The sequence below is a fragment of the Carlito syrichta genome, unplaced genomic scaffold (genome assembly GCF_000164805.1).
Source record: "Carlito syrichta isolate Samal-C Ts95f unplaced genomic scaffold, Tarsius_syrichta-2.0.1 Scaffold306449, whole genome shotgun sequence".
In the NCBI taxonomy this organism is placed as follows: domain Eukaryota; kingdom Metazoa; phylum Chordata; class Mammalia; order Primates; family Tarsiidae; genus Carlito; species Carlito syrichta.
The window spans coordinates 824,016-841,537 of NW_007250545.1; the positions used below are offsets into that span (position 1 = coordinate 824,016).

General features: G+C 39.0%; 1 pseudogene; it reads right to left on the reverse strand.

Annotated features, from left to right (window-relative positions):
• Positions 1–2,538: 2,538 nt before the first annotated feature.
• Positions 2,539–17,522, reverse strand: part of LOC103265337 — a 248,854-nt pseudogene continuing 233,870 nt past the window's right edge.

A 17,522-nucleotide genomic window follows, 5' to 3' on the forward strand; every position in this document is an offset into this window, starting at 1 on the left:
AAAAAAAATCTATATACTCTTTAAAAATTTTTTATTTTAAAGATGTGGGGTACAATTCAAGGTTAGGTATACAAATGGTCATTGTACAGGTAAAGTTTGGGCCTCACTTGGATTCCCACTTCACCTGATTTGAGATCAGGCACTCTTATTGATGCAGTGTTCTCCAACACCCCTGGCAATTTCCCATTATTGCCGATTCCTTGGTTACAGTATTATGATAATTGTTCAGGGTCCACTTATGAGTGAGAACACGTGGTACTCAGTTCTTTGTTTCTGTGATAGATCACTCAGTATTATAGACTCGAAGTCCATCCAAGTTGCTGCAAAGTTCATAATTTTGTCCTTCTTTATGGCTGTGTAATATTTTGTGTATATATACCATGTTTTTAAAATCCAGCCCACTTTTGATGGGCAGCATGGTTGGTTCCATGTTTTTGCTATTGTGAATAATGTTGCAATAAACATGCATGTGCAGGGATTTTTTTCTTTTCTTTTTTTTAATTTTCAATTTTTTTTAACCCATGTTTACCAACTGCTAACATCTTGCTACACTTAATTACTTCCCCTTTTTCTCTCATTCATTGCTTTTCCTGAAACATTGAGAGTAGATTAGAGACTGCAGGCCTCTTTCCTCCTTTGCTTCTCTGGGTATATCCTCAGAACCAGGAAAGTCTTCAGCATAATCATAGTACGGTATAGATGATTTGATCAAAATCAGGAAATGTAACATTGATACAATACCATTATCTATTTTACATAATTAATGGCATTTTCCCAATTATATTCATTTTTTTCTTATACCAGCTTGATTTTAATTTTAAAGTGACAAATGTACAGGTGGAATAAAATTTTAAGCAACAACCTCGAATTTTCTCTAACATGACAAGAAGGAGCTGAATGCTCCATCCCCAACTCAACAGTAGTTCTTTAGCAAGAAATTATTAGGAAGTCACAGCACAGAAGCAACACCCTGGAGTTGTGGTCCGTTTATAATCTGATTTTATGTCACATAGGTCACATAGGCTTAGTCAAAATATTTGGTTTTATGTCTATCCTGATCAATGGTCAAAGAGGGCACAGGTGGGCTTTTTCTATACTTTGAGCAAATTGTGTCCTGGGAGTCGGCAATGTTCTGCAGAACCTGATCCGTCCACCTGGCTCAACCTACCTGCACAGTCTGATCTGCCCTTCCACCCTCCTAGGAGCAGTGCCTGGCCTGAGTTAGACTCCCAAGAACCATATGACCAAATGTGGGTAGATCTGACAGGTGACCCCCGCTTTAACCCAGCAGCTTATAAGGTTTTTCTTCATGACTTGTGGGAAAGAAAGCAGCAGTCATGGCTAAAGTTTGAGGTACCCCTAAGTTCAAATTGTAGCCTGTCTGCCAGGAATGATGAATACCGCGGCATACAAGCTACACTTGACAGTGACAGCCCAAACAATCGGTAGAATACGGGAGAGTGCAGATGGTGCAGCTCTCACCAAATCACCTCTTGAGCAGGAAGCCATTTGTGATATGGCTGTGCAGTGAGTGGAACGCTCCTTTGGAAGGGAGTTGGATCAGGGAGAACAAGGTTGAAAGCACAGAAGTTCTGTGCCTTTCCAGACTCTCAAGTCACCCAGGATCCCTGGTCAGAGAAACCGGCTGTGGTGTGGGGCCCAACAACCAGATTCTCCCTTGGCTTCTGCTGCTGCACCCAGGCTGTTGTGGACAAGGAAGGGTTTTGTTTTTCTTTACAAGTAATCACTTTGGTGGGAGAGCATTGCAAACGTCAAAAGAATCATTGACATCACAAAGGACAAAGTGCAAGGGTCACAGTCAAACAGTTGTGTCGGTGTATCATTTAAAACAGGTTTGCCCACCCACAGGGCTCGGAAAGTTCAAAAGACTTCCAAGAACCGACTAGCCACACTCATTCCCCCTCCCGCTTCCTCACCACCACTACCACTACCACCACTGACCAGCGCAGGACAGCAGGAACTGAGTTAGCCCCGCAACTCTGGGCATCCTGGTCAGACATGGGCAGACCAGCGCGATCCACAGATGTGCTTTTATGCTTTAAAAGGATCGCCCCGACTCTAGATTCAGAAATGTCCTGTTAGCAGCCCCGAGATCATGCCCTCAATACCTCTGTCAAGGGAGGAAGAGGAGAGAGAAATCACAGAACCTAGAGATAGGCCAGGACCCCACTTTGTGCCTTGGGTTGGGTAGGGGCTGAGTGCTGCTGCCTGACCTGCCCTGTATGAGTGGAACTGAATTCTGGCAAAGCCTCCAGAAGCACAAGGTGTTGGTGTGTCACTGGCATCTCCAAAGTATATCCAGAAGATGTCAATGAACAAATTCCATATGCAGACTTGATGTGATCGACACTTAAGACATGTAACTATAAATTAAGCTGTAACTTAAGTTACAAGCAAAAGAAAAATCAGAAAGACACTCAGCAATGAAGAATACTGAACACAGACACAAGACACCCCAGATGCGTGGCCATGAAAGCAATGCCATTTTCATTGCACCGACGTTATGTTCATCACGTGCTAGCCCTGCAGGGCTGCGTGGGCCGTGCGTCTTGCCGTCTGGCACTGTACACCGGCCCTGGGCCCGTTGTCGTCCTCCTCGTAGGCTTTCCGGTACTGGCGCCAGTTCTGTTTGCTGGGGTTAAACGCCTTCAGCTCCACCTGGTCCATGTCCTCTGTAATCCTCACTTTCTGTCGAGGATGGAGCAGGGCTTCCAGCTGAGGAAGCTTTTCCGGAGAAAGCCAATGTTTTTCTGGGAAAGACGACTAAAAACTGGATGATCAGAGTCCCTCTCCAGGGGTGCCTTGTAGATGAGCATTCCTTCATTGCGCACACACTTCAGATCCCCGTGCTTGGCTACCTCCCCTGTTTTGGATGTGATCACAAGTATTTGATCATTCCGTGTTTTTATCGTCTTCTTGAAGCCACAAAGAGCTTCAGAAAGCTGAATTTTCATTTTCATGATCAAGTTATGGCCTCATCTCTGAAAGACACTATGATCCTTCTGATCAAGCACATTGATGACATCACCAGGCTCCAGTTCAGGCTCCTGGTCTCCTTCTCCATGAATAAAACATATCTTCTGTCCCTCTTTCATGTACCCTTTTCAACATGAATCTCGATAATCTTCTTCTCGCCGGTCACCTTGGTGCCACTGCAGCTCTTGCAGCGGTCCTTGGGGGTTGTTGCGCCCGCCCTGACCCTTGCACTCCACGGCAGGCGCAAGGTCTGGATCTGCTTCACCATGCCCGACCGATCTTCTGGATGTGGATCTGCATGCCCCACCCCTTGCACCGCGGGCACTTCTCCACCGACACCTTCACGTTTCTCACAAATTACATTTTTCTGGAGGGCCAATTTCTTCGTGACTCCATTATATAAGTCTTCAAGAATTACAGACAACTGGTGTATGACATTTGTTGGGAGCCAGCCTTGGAGGCCTACCTGATTAAAAACAAAAGAGGGGGAGAGGTTGGGAGCCAGCCTTGGAGGCCCACCTGATTGACAGGGTCCTGGTGGGCCGAAGACCTGGGGCTGCAGGGCGAGCCCAGGAAGCTGAGGCCCTTCTGTCTTTCACCTTTGCTGTTTGGTACTGCCAAAGAAATTCTGTGCAGTTGTGGAAGAAGAAAATGGCATGTTTATGTGAAGTACTCACAGCTAACCTGAGAACGTCATGGTTCATTTTTCCATTGCTCACTATGCCGTTTGGCCTTTTCTAACATATGCAAGGGTTAAACTCTGAAGCACATCAAGAATGCTTTCTTTCACTTGGTTATAAGTTACTAGATATTGCTTGAATAAAAAATTATATAAGAATATTCACTCCTTATTTGATTTAGAACTATGCAGTTTAGTGTTTAGACATAAGGTTTTTTAGAAGCACAAGTTTATAGTAAGTTCATTATGAATTCATTATAAGTTCTAACACTTATCTAGGAGTTATGTAGGTGATTTATAACACTGTTTTCACTGACTTAGGATAAAGATTATCATTAAGGTTTTTACTTAATTCAATAGTTAAAACTCTAAGTTAACACAGAGTGGGTTTTCACTGGACTCATAATATACTAATCAGTCACTTTTATGATAAATTAGCTAAAGACAGAAAGCAACCTTGGGGGCCTGGGAAACATCACTAAAAGCTTCTTTTGAGTTCTCTTTAGAAATAAACACTGCAGGATAAGAGAAAAGTAACGAACACACCTGGACAAAACAGACGATTACAAAACTTTGAAAGTCATAAAAGCCCCAGATAGAAAAACTGCTACTACATAAAGAACTTTGCACTTGGAAACTTTCTGGAGACAGTTCAAGGACTGTAATTCGGGACTTTGGACTAAAACTATCATTTTTGGCTTTTATAAATAAGACTCGTTGTCTGAATGTTTATAGGGTTCTTGGCTTGTTTGTTGCTAAGACCACTAGTTGGTGGTAACTTTTAGAGGATATGTACGCGAAGAAATTTTCTTTGTCTTGCCCCTTTACAAATGGTATAAAAGGTTTCCCTTAGCAAACATTAAACGTCATCTGTTCAGGAAACAGGTGTCCAAGTATAATATCTTCGTCTGTCCTTCAGAAACTCTCACGACCCTTGTGGGGCTGTACCCCCACAGACATTCTTGCCTCCTCTCTCTGACCATCCATCCTCCATCATCAAAGAACACATCAAAGATGGCTATGGGTGAGGAGAAGCTGGGTTCTGTGCCTCCCTCTTTAATGGCCTGTTCCCCAGCCTGGTCGTAGATGTCCCTTTACTTTGCATCTGAAAATACTTCATATGCCTGAGATACAACTTTAAACTTCTTGCCCTCATCCGGGTTCTTGTCTGGGTGGTACTTGAGTACCAATTTGCGATAGGCCTTCCTGATCTCCTCTGGGGAGGCTCTGAGCTTCACCCCCACAGGATGTCATAGTACTGGGTTTTCTTCACCAACTTAGCTCTGCTGGGCGGGGCATGCGAGACTGGTCAGTGTGCCCAGGACGCCTCCGCCGGGACTCCAGCCCACGCTTCAGCCCTCGCATGACGGTCATGTTTACTGTCACGGTCACACCTGCCACCTGGGGCTCCTGCCCCAGCCACCCAGCCCCACCGCACTCCCCAATGATATTCTTTATTGTAATTTTTTGATTTCTGGTCAGGAGTTCAATCCAGGATCATGACTTCATTTATCTGTCATGTATTTTTAAATCTGGAACTGTTTCTCAGACTACATTTGTCTTTCTTGACATTGACTTTTAAAATAATACAGGCCTTTTTTTAAAATTTTTTTTAGAACGCGCTTTCTTCATGGTTATATTGCATTTTGTGTTTTTGATAGGAATACATAAGTGATCTTGTGACCTCTCAGTGACTCTCATCAGGAGGCATACAGCAATGGCTTGTCCCATTATGGGTAACATCATCTCTGATCATTTGATTAAGGAAATGTCCTCAAACATTCTCCCTGTAAAGTTACTTTTTCCTTTCAAGATTTTGTATATACCTTACTTCTCATTAAACTTCCAACTTCTAGTCTTAGTGTCCATTAGTGAATCTTACCTTAATCAATTGTTATCATCACGGTTGCGAACTGGTTTTTTCTAGCTCCAATGGCATTTAGTACTTGGCATTCTACTTGCTGTAAGGCAAAGATTTCCTCTTATCCTCATGTCCTTAATCATTAAAAAAATATATTCAGTAAGTTCATTCAATGGGTTTATTCAATCTGCTGCTTTCATGTTTGTTTTGATGGTCAAATTGTTCCATCTTTTGAGTCTCTTCTGGTTGGATTTAAAAATTTTTTTTTTGTTAAGGCCAGGTGCAGTAGCACACACCTGTAATCCCAGCACTTTGGGTGAGAAAATTGCTTGAACCCAGGAGTTTGAGACCGGCCTAGACATCATATGAGACTTCTCTCTACAAAAAATCAAAAAGGGAGCCTGGTGTGGTGGCATGTGGAGTCTGAGGCAAGAGGATCATTTGAGCCCAGGAATTCAAGGCTCAAGTAAGACAAGATCAAGCCACTGCATTCCAGCCTAGGTTGCAGAGTGAGACACCTACTCAAAAAAATAATTTAAAATACTGATTTCTTGACCTGTGAACATTAGAATAATCTGGGGCTACTCCATAGTTCTGATTTCTTTTCTATAAACTCATTCCAGGCAACCTCATTGGGTCTAATACTTTATACCTCTAGCCTAACATTTCCCCTTGAACTCTAGATATGCATTTCCAATTGCCTGATATCTAATAGACCTCTCAAATTTGAAGTACTCCCTTAAACCTTCATTTATGCCCAAAAATCTGCACACCCCTCCTTCAGCATGTTTCCTTATCAGTTAAGTACAATGCTCTTCAACCACTGCTCAAGCCAAAATTCTCGGAGTTCATCTTGATTCTTCTTTTTTTCTCCCACCCCACATCTAATCTGTCAGCAAGTCTTATCGTCTTTAATTTCATAAAACATCTAGTATCTGACTACTTAAAATCATTTTCACTGCTATCACACAAAATCCATCACCTGGGTTATTGCAACACACTTCTGACTATTCTCCATGCTTGAACTTTTGGCTGAATTACTAACCTAATCTCCAAACACCAACCAGAGCAATCCTTTTAAAGTATATGTTATATCATGGCATTGCTCTATGTAAAACCTTCAAATGACTTCCTCTTCATTCAAACTAAAATTCAAGAACCTAATCATGGTCTATAATGTTCTGCATAATCTGGTTGGTGAGTATCTGTCTGACCTCAACTCTACTTCTCCCCTTTCCTCACTTTTTAAAAATTCACTTCGGTCTCCTTGTTCTTCCTCCAATCTTGCAAGTCTGCCCTGCCTCAGGACCTTTGCGCATGCTGTTTCTATAGCCTGGTTTTCTCTTTTTCCAGATATTTATATGGTTTATACCCTCCTGTACTTCAAGTCACAACCCAATGCCACCTCCTCAAAGAGGCTTTTGCTAATAATTCATCTAAAATAGCAATCCTGAATCTATTCCTGCAAATTGATTTATTTTTATAGCACATTTCACTTATGGGAAATATTTATTTGCTCATTTTTAAGCAAATGTCTTTCTTCCACACAAGAAGGTAAACTTTTTAAGCAGAATGTGTCATTATTCAATGTTGTATTTTCCTATGTAACAAAGAGTATCTGATGTGTGGTAGGAATCCAATAAATATTTGCCAAATGCATGAATGAAATGTTGGAGGAATTATACTAAGATGGCCTTTCACCATTCCCTCTGGATATAGCCTTGCTAATAAGTCCAAAACTCCTCTTGTTTTTGGTGTCACGTCTTCTCTCCCAAGACGTATGGCATTGTCAAAATGATTCTTTTGTACTACAGATTCTCACCCTACTTCCTGAAGGTGTGGCACATTATTCCTCTAGATTTGAAAGTATATTTAGTCAGGTTGTATTTTTGTCTTGATTGCCTGGAAGTCTTTTGTTTCCTAAAATGATTTTGTCCATCTACACTTGGATCCGTTTGTGATTTTACACTTTAATTCTCAAAAGCCAACCTTCTTGCCATTTTCCCAAGTTCTCAGTAACACCTCATTATTGCCATCTTGTTCTCAAAGTCACAATTGTCTTGTATAAATTCTGTTCACAGCATCACTTGTCACTTAGAAGAACTTGGCCAGTTTTCCCTGCATTCACAGTTCTGATTTAGAATGCTGTTAATACTTTGTTAATCATTATCTATGAGAATACCAGTCTTCATCTTTGGGGCTATAACATGCAGAAACAGTTTTATGTGTGTTCTTTGTTATAAGTCGGTGAACTTCAATGTAGTTAGAACAATTGCTTACATGTTATTTCGGTGCCACTGTGCCAATTACTGTCCTCTATATCACACACACTCATGTTCCCATGTAAGCCTCTAAAAACCTTGTGAAAGAGAGTAAAATTTCCATTTTTATAGATGAAGCTTGGCAGGTGTAAGTAATTTTTGCCAAGATCACTCAAACATGACTATAAATAAAATATCTACATATGTTTAGACACAGGTTTCTCATACTGTAAAACCTATTATTTATCTGCTATAGCATATTATTTTTTCCCATACGAGATGTGAGAGTCCTGGCTTTTTTTGTGTCTATGACCTCTACAACCAGCCTAGTAAATATCCTTGGTGCAAAGTTGCTTTCATGTGAGACTGTGGCAAGTGTATGTGTATTCTTGTTGAGTCTGACTGGCATGCACTTTAATATCTAGGTCAAACAAAAGCTGATACACACACACACACACACACACACACACACACACACACTAACCACACACGATTCACACTTGCCCATAACTTTGGGAAGGTCTAATTTTTCCTAATCCACTCTTTTTTGTAATAGATTGATACAGGCAGTGGTTCTCAACTAGAGATGATTTTACCCCCCTAAGGGTAATGTTTGGAATTTGGCAATGTTTGGAAACATTTTTGGTTGTCACAACTGTGGAAAAGCCACCATCTCTTAATACTATCATAAGAATCTTAATAATCAAAGACGATAGGAAAATCCTACAATGCTCAGGACAGTCATTCACCACAAATAATTATCTGGTCAAATATGTCACTTACAATGAGGTTGAAAACTCGGATGTAGAGCAATCATGATAACTCAAAAAGCCTGGATGCTGAAGTTCAGACTCATTTACTAGCCTTCCTGAACATCAATTATATATCCACAGAATGGAAATAATATGTACCTCACAAAGAGGATTGTGAAGATTAAATGAAATGATGTTATATCAACATTTTAGATGACTTCCTGACCTGGCAAGCACTCCCTGTATATAGTCCTTATTGCCATCATTAGTACTGCTATATTCTTTTTACTTTTTTGCCAAACAAGACAGAATTTCTCAGTTTTTCCTGGAGAAATTCATGTTAGATTTGACTCCCGACCCTCCCCCCAACGAATGTGTCCTCAATCTAGAAAAAAGCTGAATTTTGGTGATTAATAGAAGTACACTTTCTTCTTTCATACCTCACATTGTCTGCTCTGAAAGTTGAGCATCTGCGATCACTTTACACTTCTTCTGATCCTTTCTGTGAACTAGCAGATTGATTTTTAAGCTTATCCTGTTGACATTTTCAGTTCCTAGGAAGTAAGACATTTGTTTTGCTCTAAGTTTTGTCCCTGTGGATAACTCTACCCCAACGGCACCCATCTTTTAGGGATTTCAACAATCCCTTAAATAAATGCAGGTCCATCTGCTAAAGGACCAAAAAAGAGTCAGAAGTGTGATTAAAGGAAATTGAGACTTTTGGTTTCACCATTCCCTCTGGATTTTCTTCTTGTTTGGTTTTCATAAAACTCTGAATTTGCCAGGGAACAAATACTGTTTCCTGTAGGCCGATGAGTGTATTCTCAGTAATATGAGAAACAGAGGTAATAGGTGTTGCATAAAAGAGGTAATGACTAGAGAATGTGGGAGGATGAGCTACAGTGAAGAAGAAAAGAATATTTCTGTCTAATGGATTTTTAAAGGCTTTTTTTACTAGTATCCTTTGCTGTGGGGGAAATCACAATTTCCATGTGGGAAGGCAATTTGGTAGAAAAAGAGCTTTGGCTCAGATTTAGGCACTACTAAATTTCTCCTCTAGTTCAGACCTGAACTAACTGCATTGTCTGAACCTCAATTATTTGCTCCATCTATATCATGAAAACAAATAAGTATTCATAGGGTAATGTTGAACATTAAGACCACCTACGTTAATAACCTGATGCAGAGTAAGCACTCAATATGTATTACTACTATTTAACTTTTTCAACACTTTTATTTGTATTTTACATCTCTAGCCGTCTTAGGCAAGAGAAATATCTGATCTGCTTTGCTGCAGAGATTTTTAGCTGTATTTTTAATTAAACTTTTAATTGTGAGATAATTATAGATTCAACTACAGTTTTAAGAAATAATACCATGAAATCTCATGTGCCTGCTCTTTACCCAGTTTACCCCAATGGTAGCATCTAACAAAACTATATTAAAATATCATAACCAAGATACTGACATTGATGCAGTCAATATGTAGAGCATTTCTACTTAAGGTGATCCCTGCACCCTTCCCATCTTCATCTTCTCCTTAACCCTTAGGGACCACTAATGTGTTCTTTATGTCTATTATTTTTTCATTTCAGCCATGCTACATAAATGGAATAATACACTGCATATGATCTATCCAGTTGTTGTGTACATCATTAGTTTGTTCTTTTTAATTTTTGAGCAGTAGTTCATGGTCTGTGCATACCACTTTGTTTAATCATTCACTTTTTGGTTGCTTACAGTTTGGGTTATTATGAGTAAATCTACTATAAACATTCCTTTAAAGGTTTTTAAGTGAACATATGTCTTCATCTCTCTGGAGTATTCACTCCAGAGTGTAATTTCTGGGTCATATGGTAATTGCATGTTTAGTTGTTCAGGAAAATGCCAAATGATTTCCCAGAGTTGCTATACCACTTCACATTGTCACCAGCAATATTTGAGGGAATGAGTTTCTACAAATTCTCACCGTATTTGGTATTGTCTCCATTTTTTTTCAGCTTCACTGAGGTTTAACTGACAAAAAAATTGTATATAATCAAGGTGTACAACATGATGTTTTGATATACATATACACTATGAAATGATAACCACAATCAAGCAAATTAACACATACCTAACCTTACAGATTTACCTTTTTGTTACAGTGAGAATACTAAAGATCTCCTTTCTTAGCAAATTTCAAGTATATAGTACATTATTATTAACTATAGTCATCATGCTGTACATTAGTTCTCTAGAACGTATTCATCTATTTTCAAGTTTGCACCCTTTGAGCATCGATTCCCCACTTTCCCAACCATGACTCCTGATAACCACTCTTCTATTCTTAATTTTATCTTACTGAAACAGTATTTTCTCAGTCTTTGTATGAGAATGGAAAGTCCACCAATGACCCTTCTTTCATGAGTAAATTGTCTTTTCTAGTTATTTCCTCATACACTCACATACACTCATATACACACACAGACACACACACACACACACACACACACACACACACACACACACGTCCTTGTAGGAAGGATGCCATATGTGGGATGTTGTGTTGTGTGACCTTTGACTCTGTTTCTTTGCAATCCTCCATCTGCTGCCTGCACTATTAATCTGGATTTCCAATAAATTCATAATAACATAAAAGTGCTATGTATCAAATCTAATGGGATTCTGATAAAACATTTGTTAGAAATAATTTTAGACAAATGTGATCATATTAATAAGAAACATTAAAAACAAATTAGCTACAGAAGCCACAAAACAAAACAAAACAGGAGGCTGGATTAAAATGTCCAACGTGAGGCAGCTAGAGTGAGTTTCTTCTATGCAATAAACCAAGATAGAGACAGTTTCCTCAGCACCCAGAGAGGAACAAGACCTGCAGCACATTCCACAACTCTTCAAAGAAGAGATAATAACTACAGAGTGCAAAGAAGAGAAAAGTCCATCAACCTGGGCTGGAACTAGTGAAACTTTTGCTTGCACCACCGCAGTCCATGGGCAGCCACCCGATACTATGGGAAAGGTGACTGAGGAAAATTCAGGAATTCTGTGCTCCTGCCATGGACTTTTAGGTCTCCCTGAACCTTGTGGGACTCCAAACCCTCACAGGAAACTGTCTTACATGCAGCTGTGCTCTGCCAAAACCCACGTGGAGTGGTGCAGGAAAAAGGATAGGCTTGAGCAGTGCCAGCTGCCATTTCTCAGGACCTTAACCCTTGCAGATGGCATAGCTGCTTTCTATTCAGTCTAGGAGGAGACGGGTCCCAAGGGCAAACTCCACAGCTGCAGACAGTTCTGGATAGGGCAGCTGGCTGTGAAAATCCCTAGACCCTGAGGCTGCTACACTTCATGAGGCAAACTGCCTGAGGCCAAGGTGAGAAGCCCAGTGGGACTCATTACCACAGCAACTTTTCACTTCCCTTGTAAATTCTTCTGTGCCTGTCCTGCACAACGGTGTTACCCCAGAGGACTGACACTCCTAATCCCCACTGGGGTAGCCAAGGTTGCACTTTTGAGGGGTGCTCAAGTTCTTTCCTCCCACCCTTCACACTCTCTTTGAAGGCTCAAAAGAGACAGAGAACTTGTATAATCCCCAGAGCTTTATCCTTGCCTAGATTGGCTTGGCATTTCCGTGGAGAACATACACCAAGGAGAAAGCCCATAGTCACTGCCATCACAGTTGGTTTTCTTTCACATGAGCAACCACCTGGCTGGAGGTCAACATTACGGCCTATCACATTATATATATTATCTCAGTTTCAGAAAAGCCCTGATCCCAAACCCTAGCTAACACCACTTTCCAAGCCACTCCAGTCACCCAGGACACTGAGCCAGCACAGGTACCAAGCACAGGACTGTCACAGCTGACAACTGAGAAACTCACCACACCAAGGCTATATATAACCAAAGGAACCCTACAGTGCCTAAGTCAGTCCCTGCCAACCAAAATAAGAAGAAATAGTCTACCCAAATAAAAAGAAACAAGAAAGATAATTCTAACATTAAGAAAAAACAGAGTTCTCCAACCTTCAAAAGACCTCACCAACTCTTCAGCAATGATCCCTAACCAAAATGAGATTTCAAACATAGAATTTAAAAGGTTTATTATAAAATTGATCAATGAACTTCAGGAGAAAACTGAATACAAACATAAAAAATTTTTTAAAACCTCACACAACTATTCAGGTCATGAATGAATAATTCTCCAGAGATAGACACTTTAAAAAGACACCAAACTGAAACTCTGGAAATAAAAGAATCATTTAGAGAAGTACAAAATGTAGGGGAAAGCTTTACCAGTAGACTGGAACAAGCAGAAGAAAAGATCTCAGAACTTGAAGAAAAGGCTTTTCAATTAACCCAATCAGCAACAATACAAAAAAGAATTAAGAGAATGGAACAAAGTCTCCAAGAAATATGGGATTATGTAAAATTTCCAAACCTAAGAATCATAAATGTTCCTGAGGAAAAAGAGAAAGCATCAGGTTTGGAAAACCTATTTGAGGGAATAATGGAGGAAAACTTACCTGGCCTTACCAGAGATCTAAACATCCAAATATAAGAAGCCCAAAGAACACCCAAAAGAGTCATTGCAAAAAGCTCATCCTCAAGGCATGTAATCATCCAGTTATGCAAAGCTAACGTGAATGAAAGAAGTTTAATAACAGTGAAGCAAGAGCATCAAATAACTTACAAAGGCAAAATTATCAGACTAACAACAGACTTCTCAGAAGAAACCCTACAGGCTCGAAGGGATTGTGAATCCATCTTCAATAGCCTCAAACAGAATTATAGTCAACCAAGGATTTTGTATCAAACAAAACTAAGTTTCATAAATGAAGGAGAAATGAAGTCTCCCAGACAAGCAAATGCTGAGGAAATTTGTCACCATTAGACTGGTTCTACAAGAAATACTCAAAGTTCTAAATACTGAAACAAAAGGATGAAATACACCAGTATAAAAATGCTGGAAAACATAAAGCCCACAGGTCTTGTGGAACACCAACACAATAAACAAACAAACAAACAAACAAACAAAGCAGCCAGATAACAATGGAATAGTACCTTACATGTAATTATTTACTCTGAAAATACATGAACTTGTTGCCCCAATAAAAAGATATAGATGGGCAAAATGGACTAAAAAATGCTCCAAATATCTGCTGCCTTCAAGAGATCCACTTAACTCACAAAGACTCCAATAGACTCAAGGTAAAAGGGTGGGGAAAATATTCCACGTGCATAGAAAGCAAAAATGAACAGAAGTAGCCATCCTCATATCAGATAAAACCAACTTTAAATTAGCAATAATAACAAAAAAAACACAAAGATAGTTATTATAGAATGATTAATGATCAATCCAATAAGAAGACATAACAATATTAAATACATATTCTCCTAACACCAGAGTCCCTAGTTTTATAAAAACAAATTCTTCTAGACCTAGAAAAACATATAGACAGCAATAAAATAATAAAGGGAGATGTCAACACTCCACTGATGGCAATAGACATAAAGGTTGGCAACAAAAACAACTGGTGTTAAACTGTATGCTAGATCAAATGAAACTAACAGACATCTACAGAACGTTCCATCCCAAACTACAGAATGTACATTTGTCTCATCGGCACATGGAACATTCTCCAAGACAGACCATATGATAGATCACGAATTAAGTCTCAATAATATAAAAAAATCAAAATCATATCAAGCACCATCTCAGATCACAGTGGAATACAACTAGAAATTAACTCCAAGAAGAATTCTGACACCAAACAACCTGTTCCTGAATGATCTTTGGGTCAACAGTGAAATTAAAATGAAAATTTAAAAATTCCTCAAAAGGAATAACAACAATGAAACAAGTTATCAAAACCTTTGTGACACAGCCACAGCTTTGCTCAGAGGAAAATTTATAGCTCTTAAGGGCTACATTAATAAGGCTGAAAGACTGCATATTGACAACATAACATAACACCTTAAGGAACTAAAAAAAAAAAAAGGAAAGAAAATGAACAAACCAAACCCAAAGCTAGCAGCAGAAAAGAAATAATGATGATTGGAGTCAGAACTAAATAAAATGAAAATTAAAAAGAAAAATACAAAGAATCAATGAAACAGAAAGTTGGTCTTTGATAAGATGAACAAAATTGATAGATTGCTAACTAGACTAATTAAGAAATGATAAAAGAATATTCAAATTAACTGAAACAGAAATGAAAATTACAACTAATACAAGGGATATTCAAAAGATCATCTGAGACTATTATGAGCAACTCTATGCAAATAAACTAGATAATCTAGAGGAAATGGATAAATTCTTGGAAACATACAACCCCCCAACTTTGAATCAAGAAGAAATAGATACCCGGAACAGAACACTAAGGAGTAGTGAGAATGAAATAGTAATTAAAATTCTCTCCCCAAAAAATAAGTTCCGGAATGATGGACTCATATCTAAATTCTACCAGGGCTTCAAAGAAAAACTGGTACCAATTGACTGAAGCCATTCCACAAGACAGAAGAGGAGGGACTCCTCCCTAACTCATTCTATAAAGCCAGTACACTCTGATATCAATGCCAATAAAAGATACAAGAAAGAAAGAAAATTACAGGCCAATTTCTCTTATGAACATAGACATAAAAATATTTTTAAAATATTTAAAACAGCAAAATATTTTAAAAATGAATTCAACAGCAGACTTTTTAAAGGGGCTGTTTGTTATTTTCCTTTCAGCGCGTTTGAGTTCCTTGTAGATCTTAGATGTTAGATCTTTGATTTGGATATCTTTAACCACCACCCTGGCATCCTTTGGGAGAAACTTACTTGTTCAAAGTAATTTTTTTTTTTTTTCCGAGACCTGCCTGGGCAGCGAGACCTCATCTCTACAATAAATCAAAAAATCAGCCAGGCGTGGTAGCACATGCCTGTAGTTCTGGCTACTCGGAAGGCTGAGGGGGAAGGATCGCTGGAGCCCAGCAGGTCGAGGCTGCGGTGGCCGGGAGCGGCCACAGCACTCCAGTCTGGGCGACAGAGTGAGACTCCAACTCAAAAAAAAAAAAAAAAAGTGGGCAAAAAACATGAATAGACACTTCTCAAAAGAAGATATACAGGCAGCCAATAGACACATGAAAAGTGCTCACTGTCACTCCTCATCAGAGAAATGCAAATCAAAACCACATTGAGATACCACCTAACCCCCGTAAGAATGGCCATCATTAATAAAATAAACAACAACAGATGCTGGTGAGGATGTGGAGAAAAAGGAATACTTTTACACTGCTGGTGGGAATGCAGACTAGTACAACTTCTTTGGAAGACAGTGTGGTGATTTCTGAAAGAACTAGAAATTGACTTTCCATATAACCCAGCAATTCCCCTATTGGGAATATACCCAGAGGAACTCAAATCATTCTACAAAAAAGATACCTGCACGCATATGTTTTGTGGCAGCTGTATTCACAATAGCAAAAACATGGAACCAACCATGTTGCCCATCTAAACTGGACTGGATTAAAAAAAAATGTGGTACATATACACAATGGAATATTATGCAGCCATAAAGAAGGACAAATATATGGACTTTGCAGCAAGATGGATGGATTTGTAGTCAATCATACTCAGTGATTTAGCACAGAAACAAAGAACAGAGTTCCATATGTTCTTACTCATAAGGTGACCTTGAACAATTATAATGCTATAAGAAAGCGATTGGCAGTAGTGGAATACTGTCAGGGGAAGGGAGGATGGGACTGACAGTTGAGGGAAACTGCTAGGGGAGGGAGGGTCATACCTCATCAACAAGGTTACCTGCATGATCAATGTTTGTATACCTAACCGTGAATTGTACCCCACATCTTTATAATGAATAAATAAATTTTAAAAATAAAAAATAAAGATATCCAATTAATAAATATGATCCACTACATAAACAAACTTAAAAACAAAAATCATATGATCATTTCAATAAATGCAGAAAAAGCATTTAATAAAATCCAGCATCCCTTCATGATAAAAACCATCAGTAAAATAGGCATAGAGGGAACATTCATCAAAATAATAAAGCCATATACAAGAAACCCACAACCAATGTCATCCTGAATGAAGAAAAGTTTAACACAATCCTGCTCAAAACTGGAACAAGGCAAGGATCTCCACTTTCACCACTCCTATTCAAGATAGTACTGTAAGTTCTAGCTAGAGCAAGAAAAAGAAATAAAGGACATCCAAATTGGAAAAGAAGAAATAAAATGATCTCTTTATGCTGATGATCTGATATTATGATGTTATACCTAGCAAATCCTAAAGACTTCTCCAAAAGACTCCTGGACATGATAAATGAATTTGGTAAAGTCTCAGGACACAAAATCAACTCACACTAATTGGTAGCATTGCTATACACCAACAGCAACCAAGCTGAGAATCAAATCAAGAACTCAATTTCATTTATAACAGCAGCCAAAAAGTTAAATACCTAGGAATATATTTACCAAGGAAGTAAAATATCTCTATAGGAATAACTACAAAACTCTGATGAAAGAAATTGTAGAGAACACAAACAATTGGAGAAACTTCCAATGTTCATGGAATGGAAGAATCAACATTGTTAAAAATGACCATATTATCCAAAATAATCTAGAGATTCAATGCAATCCCCATCAAACTACCAATTTCATTTTTTCACAGAATTAGAAAAAACAATCCTAAAATAAATATGGAACAAAAAAGAGCCAGAATGGCCAAAGATATCTTAAGCAAAAAGAACAAAACAGAAGGCATCACATTACCTGACTTCAAATTAGACTACAAAGCTGTAGTAACCAAAACAGCTTGGCTACTGGTACAAGAGCAGTTATGTGGACCAATGGAACAGAATAGAGGAACCTAGCCGGGCTTGAGTGAACTGCCTGAACCCGCGGGTTCGAGACCTGCCTGGGAAACTTGGTGAGACCTCATCTCTACAATAAATCAA